Below are 7299 nucleotides of genomic sequence, written 5' to 3'. Positions count from 1 at the left end.
GCTCTCTTGAAAGCTGTTTATTGCATAGGCGAAGTTACAGCAGTTCAGGGAGTGGGTATCCAGAGCCAGCCCTACAGCTGCTAGCTCCAGCTGTGGGCATACCTGAAGCCGCTTTCTGTTCAAGTTACAAAGCATTAGATACTTTTCTTTGCAGAGTATCTTAACACATAACAACCAATAAGCACCATACACAATACCTTTACATTTGCCTATAGCCTATCATAACTACTACCATCACCATATTTTAGTCATTATTATCCAATCTCAAGAGTAAGTAAGTTACAGTTTAAGCTTACAATGGGAAATTCTCAGACCTCTCTTCTTGTTGCTACATCAACATTTCTTGTTTGCCTGCCATATCTCTCTTTTTGGTAAAGACATGTTTTCTATTTACTTATGCTCTTCTTGAGACTTATTTACTTGGTGAAAAACATGTGTTTGTTTGTAGTCACATACCTTTGTCCTAATCATAAAAATCTCCTTCCATCTCATCTCCAACCTTTGCCTTCTCAGTTATTCAGTGGTCAGTGTTTCAGCAAAACATCTTTTACTCTATATCAAAACTTGCTTCCATTTCTATCTCATCCTCAGTTTCTACATTCAGAGATCTTTCTGCCAAGCCTACATATCTGTGAAACTTTCTTACCAAACTTTCATCCTCTCCAACACATCCCCTTACCCCTTTAAACCTAGTTTAAAGCCCTCTCAACCAGCCCTGCCATGAGAACACAGGTCTAAAAAACTCAACACAACAAAAAACACACAGAGGCGGAGTTTCTCCATCCCTCAAAACTTCATGTTCAGCACTGCTAAACAGACACACGGGGACACAGTTTAACTGAGGACAAGAATCAGTGTTAGACCAGAAGGGGAGAAAATTGAGTGAGGATGACATTGACTCTGCACCACCTGTGAGATCTGCAAAGACCCCTGAACACGGTGGAATTATGAGATGAATTATTTAATGGGTAAACAAAGACAATGCTGTGATGACCTGAGGTTTGCTGCTTATGAACTGACAACCTCAATCACTTAAGGTACTTAAGGTACTAACTGAGAAATTTTAAGCTTGTTAACATTTCTGTATGAGCAACTGACCCCTGGGTGCTCTGGGAGTTATCATCATCCTGAGTTACCATAAAATCAAGGCAGTTTCACACTGTTGCAGCTTGCAACAGGAAAGAGTTCCAAGTGGCCAGACTTGGAACCAGCCTTGCTCTCTGAGAAGGAAGTTCCAGCATTATCATCAGCCCTGCTTTGCCTCAAGGCCCTGCCCCAAGGGCGTCCCTGGGCCCAAAAGCCCTTTCCAGAGGGGGAATTCCGCCCTTCTCTCCTGCTCTGCCACCTCCCCCTGGACAGCATCAGAACGATCCTTGGGAAACAAACACCAGACCCAGAGGGCCAGTCCATATCTCAACTTTTCCCCCAAATGACCATTCCCCATAATGTTTAGTTCATTCCCCATAATGTTTAGTTCATCTCTGAGACCTTCTGGGAACACCTGTGCTGCTGATGACCCCAGTTCTTGCCACCTTTGCCTGAGGACACCTCGGGGTCGCTGGGCCCTGGGTATACAGCTGGGGTGAAGGGAAGAGAGTGGGTCCTTTCCACCCCGACAGCAGCAGCACATTCACCACTTGTTCAGGAGAGAAAGAAACAACAGAGAGCTGCTTACCTGCCTCGGTCAGCAAAGATGAGCACTGATATGGGACTGGTATTTTCTTGCCAGAGAAATTTCCAGCTGCAGAAGGGAAGGAAAATGAACAGAAGAATCAGATCCTGAAGTTCAAATATGGTGTTTCTTTGCCTAAAAGTCACTTTGCTTCCTGAAGGTCACATCTCATCTGCTATATGAGGGCTCTGTGTTGGTGATGTAGGCAATTAAGTGCAAATGGAGCTTCGATGTCAATGAGAGGTTTAAGACAAGCAGAGATCCTACTCAACACCCACAAAATGTGCCCTGTTTTAGAATTAGAGCTAGATTTTACCTGTTGTCAGGTAAGAATGATCTCCACGTCTTCAATCTATAGATGAAATGTGAACTTTGATCAGCTCTTTAAGGAAATAACTTTCAAGAACGAAACCGAAATGAAGAATTAAACACTGGAGGATTAACTCAGGGTGTGGCTCTGTTTGAAGATCAAGGATCATTATTCTGTTAGACTGATGTTTTTGTTGACAGGTTACCTAGGGAATGAAGGTGGGGTTTTCCTGGAACTTACAGTCACCCTTTAGAGAAATCAACTTGAAATGGGAGAAATTCTGTTTTTCTAGAGGATGACATCTGAAGTACTCTTGGATTCCCATTCAACTTGCCCCTTAGTGTCACTTTTCTCAGCTGTTTCTTCCTTCAAAGACTGTGTCAGAAGTATTTCTCATTGCCCTAGAAATTATTTGATATTGGGAAAGTCTTCTCTGACTAAATTGATATCCTATGATAAGTCACCTGCCTCATGATAGAAAGGTGCTGGATGAAGCTTTCCTGGGTTATAGTGATAGTGACCCTGACATCAGCCTTCTGGACAAGGTGCCCAGCTGTGAGACAAACTGGTATATGGTACCCTAAGTGAAGAACTGCCTGATTGCCAGGGCTCCAGGGTTGTAGAAAATACAGCTACCTCTGTCTGATGGACAGTCACCAGCTGAGTTCCTGCAGGCTCAGTCCTAGAGTATGTCTGTTCCTTGTGTTTATCAGTGATTTGGGTGCAGGAATTGAATGTATCATTAGCAAGTTTGCTGATGATGCCAAACTGGAGATGCTGCTGAGTTTCTTGAGGGGCAGGAGGCTTTGCAGAGGGGTCTGGATGGATTTGAGTGTTTGGCAATTGTCAAAGGCATAAGATTCAACAAGAACAAGTGTTGACATCTGCGCTTAGGGCAGAGTAATGCCAGAGGAAAATACAGACTGGGAGAGGAGTGGCTACAGAGCAGCCCTGCAGAAGTTTTATCAAAGACATCAGAACCAGTAGTAAAGAGAGGCAATGATCCTGCTGCACTGAGTGTTGCTGCAGCCTCACCTCATGTGCAACTCTGGGCCCCACTATTTAAAAAGAATATGGAGGTACTTGAAGGGTGGCAACAAAACTGATGCAAGTATTGGAGGACAAGTCCTGTGAGAAGCTGCTGTAGAAAACTGAAATCCCTTCTCCTTAGATGGCCTTTGCCAAGAATCCACAGAGCCTCTGGGACAGTAACAGTGGGGCACTTTGAGCCACTCATTCCCAGTCAGGCTGATTCCAGCCTCCATTACAGTCACTTGCTGGGATCCTACATCACTCCAGAAGTACAGACAGGTTCTACCCCTCTGTAGCCTGATGGTGTTGGGGTACTCTGTGCCCCAGTGTCTGCTGGAACTTTGTACTCTGGTGGGGCTGCTGTGCCAGGCCATCAGATGCACACACTCCAGTAAAACTGTTTGTCCCTCTCCTTCTCCCAGCTGGATGCAGGGTCTCCCTGGTTCTGATCATAGGATCCTCTGCTTACTTCATGTAAAAACAGCTTATAATGTCTTTCCATAGGATCAGGAGTAAGATCAGCACTTTCATTCTGTCTGGGAAATTGACAGCTGGAGATTGGAGAAGCTGAGTGGAGGAAATGGGAGAGAGTGTCTCATGTGCCAGCTCCCAGCAGCTCGTGGGCTAAATGGCACCTGCCTTTTGTTTAATGTGATACTTTATTTCTGAGTCACTGAGAGATCTGTAAGGAGCCATGAAAATTCAACCCATGTACCACCACCCAGGAGGGAACCCAGGAACTGGTGATCTCACCAGCCCCATGATGGTCATGGCAGCTCTGGGAGTTTTAGGCAAGGAAGGAGCTCTAAACCTGAATGTTCCAGGAGACCCAGCCTGGACTGCAGTAGGTTCGAAGGCAGTTTCATTGTGTGGTGAAATGCAGCAGGCAGGAACAGCTTGGTTAAGGTGCAAAAGAGCCTGGGGGGAGTTCCTGTGCCAAGAGATGCTCTGGATGCTCCATGCCCAGCCTGATCCCTGTTCTGACCCGTGTGGGGCTGGCGAGCTGCAATAATCCCTGCTGGGGAGGTGTGAGCCCACCTGAGAGACGCCTGAGTGCTCAGCATCCCTGGCTGTGGAACTGAGGGGAATGGGGCCCTCCCTGCTGTGACTTCTCATCTGGGCTAAGGAGATGATCTGGGCTGCCAGTTCCCCCCAGCTGGACAGTGGGCACCGTTTGTATGCAGGTGTTGATAACATCAGGTGGAGCTGCTTAGCTTGGATTCACTGATCAAAAATAGCACAGAATCATAAAATCATAAAATTATTTCATTTGGAAAGGACAGTGAGAAACTCTTCAATGTGTGCAAAGCCACAGTTACAGGAGAGCAAGTGGGAAAAGTCACCTGTCAAATCCTGAACCCCCTGCTGCAGGTGGAGAAGGAAACTACTGTGCTCCTCTCAGGTGAGTCCCATCATCCTGAGAAGTCTTTGCTGGAGGCTCATGGTCACAGGAGCCCTGTGAGGCCCTTCCCAGTGCCAGGGAAGGCAACAGCTCTCCAGCCCAGCCAGACCCATCCCAGAGCATCACGGCGCACTGCAGGCAGGACAGGCTGCAGTGAGAAATGAGCAGGGTCCCTCCTGCCCCACAGGCTGTGCACATCCCGAGGGAAGGCAGGCTCTGCCCACCCATGGAGGAATGGGACTATTTCTGCATTCATCTCCACAGAAACTCTTTAGGCAGGTGCTTAAGTTTGGGGGTAAGATTGAACATTGCCAGATGACACTCAGATAATTTTTTTCAAAGGTTCTGTTTTTCCAGGTGCATCTCAGTGGGTCTCTGCTTCCTGGATACAACTCCCTTTATTCCTTCTCACATTGGCTGCTGGTGCTGTTCTTGTATTTCGAGGTAAGGGCTCTTGGTTCACAGGACCTCATGTTTTCAGAAGCAAGGCCATGGGAGATCAATCCTTGTGACAAATTTCTCTGCAGAACCTGCTCTAGCAGAGGCTGTTCCTCATGCTTGGTAGAGGAATGCTCTACACAAAGGTCAGGTGAAATGGCTGAGGGCTTTACACATCACTTTTGGGTTTCTGTTTCACTCTTTGACTGTAAGGGAGCATTTCTCAGCTCCTTGTTAGACTAGTCTAACAAGTAGGATGAAACACCAAGGGAAGTCTTGCTCTGGCCCACAGAAGTAGCAGACCTTCCTCACTCTGAGCTCTCCGCAGGTAGAAGTTTCCCATGTGCTCATCTGTTATCCAGAGGCAGAAGGGCAATGCCTCCACACGGCAGCTGAGAGCTTGGGTGGACCATGGTACCCAGAGGCAAGGGGAGGAAGGAGGATGGGATTGGGGGACTTTTCCTGGGGGGAATTAGAAGGGTCCCTTCCTCTGCCTTCATTGCTCTCATCCTCCCCCAAGCCTCCAGTGGAGCTCATTCATCACAGCTGGACCTTTTTCCCTGAAGTGTCAGTGGTGCCTCCCACCTTGGCAAGGGCCTCTCCAGAGATCTCTGCCTCTGCAGCCATGGCTGGGGACAGGTCCCGTTTCCTCAGTCCAGTGCCAGCTGTTCCAGCTCTGTGGTGTCCGAGGGCACAGCCATGCTCAGCCCTTTCTGGGGGGCTTTTGTGGATGTGGTTTTCCTTCCTGGCTGGGAGCTGGAGCAGGGCCCAGCCAAGCCTGGAGAACCTGTGGCAGAGTGTCATGGCCAAGGGCCCAAACCAGCCCCAGGAAACCATTGCTCATGGCAAGGCAGGACTGACACTACCCTAACAGCTCTCCTGACCTCACACCACTCACAGCTTCTGAGATCTGTGCATGGAGCTTCATCTGGATCTGGAGAGGTCCCCAGGGGCTGACAAATGCTCAGGGAAGGACCACCATAAGCACACAGGGGAAGGAAGAAGTGCAGCTGATGAAGCCATGGCAGATGGGGCTGTGGCAGACACCTGGGGGCACGTGTGGACACGTGGGCACAGAGCCCACCTGACCAGGCTGTGTTGGTGACCTTGGCAGAGGCTCCTGGTGCCATTTGGACTGTTCTTATACCAGGTTCATACTGGAGTATCTCTCACCTGGCTGGGGGGTCCTTCTCTGCAGCACCACTGGGAGATACAAACCTGACCTCTCTGGTGCCAGGAGTGTTCAGCACCCCTTTGGCTGAAGCTCTGAGCCCTCAGCTTGTTCCTCAGGGCAGACCCTGCTCTCAGCAGGAGACCCCACTACACACCTCCTGTGCTCCTTCCCACCCTGAGCAGTTCTGCCGTGTGCTGACAGAGGAAAAACCAAAGTTCTGAGTCAAGCCCGAAGAACCCAACTGACTTGTTAAGGAATTTCCAGGCACAAAAAAAATGCTGTTCAGGGGAGGTTCTGGGAGGAGAAGGGCAGGAGCAGAACAATCCCTGTGTGGGGTCGCAGGAAGGGAAGGGGCCAAGTGAGGCCCGAGCAACCTCCCTGTGAAAGCCCATGTGGTGCTGCAGAGCCCTGGGGTGTGATTGTCACTGCAGAGAGAAGCGAGGCCAGTCGAGGTCTGTGCCCAGAGTACGTTACCTGCAGAACCCCTTCCAGTGCCTGGCCTTCAGGTTGGGGTGATTTTGGCCACAAGGATGTCCCTGTTTGAGGAGAGATACATCCTCCTAGAGCAGAGGGTATTCCATGCATTTGTAAAGGAAAGCTCTCAAAGGCACAGTCCCTCAATTCTGGGGCTCCTTTTCCTTTCTCTGACCTCTAAAGGAGGAATCTCCTCCTCATGTCATGCTACATGGCAGGGGTTAGAGTCTGTGGGAGCTTCTGTTATTTCCTATGGAAAGCAGCTGACAATTTGAAGGTCACAGCCATGCTCAGCCCTTTCTGGGGTGCCTTTGTGGACTTGGTTTTCCTTCCTGGTTGGGAGCTGGAGGAGGACCCTGTGATGCCTGGAGAACCTGTGGAAGACTCTGATGGCCAAGGGCCCAAACCAGCATCATGAAACCATAGCTCAGGATAAAGTTTGAAAGACTAGAGGAGACTGCTGGCTCAAAACATTTTGGATGCATGTGTGGGAGAAGGGGAAGGTCGGGCCTTGCTTTTGGTGAGGAATTGCCCTGCTACCCACACCCTAACCCCCAGGGCCTTTAGTTCAGCCCTCCAGTGGCCGCCGATTCCTGGCACACCAGAGGTGATCTTTCACTGGCCGCCCTGGAGCCCCTAACCCATCTCCAGAGTGGCTACCAGACCAGAAGTCGCACCTGGGGAAGGGCCCAATGTGGAAACCATGTTTTTACTAGAAAATGATACATATTGTGAACCACCCATAAGATAGAAAATCCAGAGCACGTAAGACAGAAGGACTTAAGCACATACACAGG

General features: G+C 49.2%; 1 protein-coding gene across 1 annotated transcript in view; it reads right to left on the bottom strand.

Annotated features, from left to right (window-relative positions):
* LOC121660799 (butyrophilin subfamily 3 member A2-like) overlaps window positions 1-2003 on the bottom strand; it is a 27560-nt gene extending 25557 nt beyond the window's left edge. Inside the window, exons 1-2 of the mRNA XM_042020307.1 lie at window positions 1989-2003; window positions 1676-1741 (exon numbers count right to left, since the gene is read on the bottom strand). The gene's annotated coding sequence lies outside the window, so the exon portion shown is untranslated. The remainder of the gene's footprint in view (window positions 1-1675; window positions 1742-1988) is intronic.
* Window positions 2004-7299: the final 5296 nt, after the last annotated feature.

The sequence above is a fragment of the Corvus kubaryi genome, unplaced genomic scaffold, assembly GCF_017639235.1.
Source record: "Corvus kubaryi isolate FWS band 111438036 unplaced genomic scaffold, C.kubaryi_AGA036_p1.0 36940, whole genome shotgun sequence".
Classification (NCBI taxonomy): Eukaryota; Metazoa; Chordata; class Aves; order Passeriformes; family Corvidae; genus Corvus; species Corvus kubaryi.
Note: the sequence above shows the minus strand (reverse complement) of the source record. Positions and strands in the feature narration are given on the sequence as shown.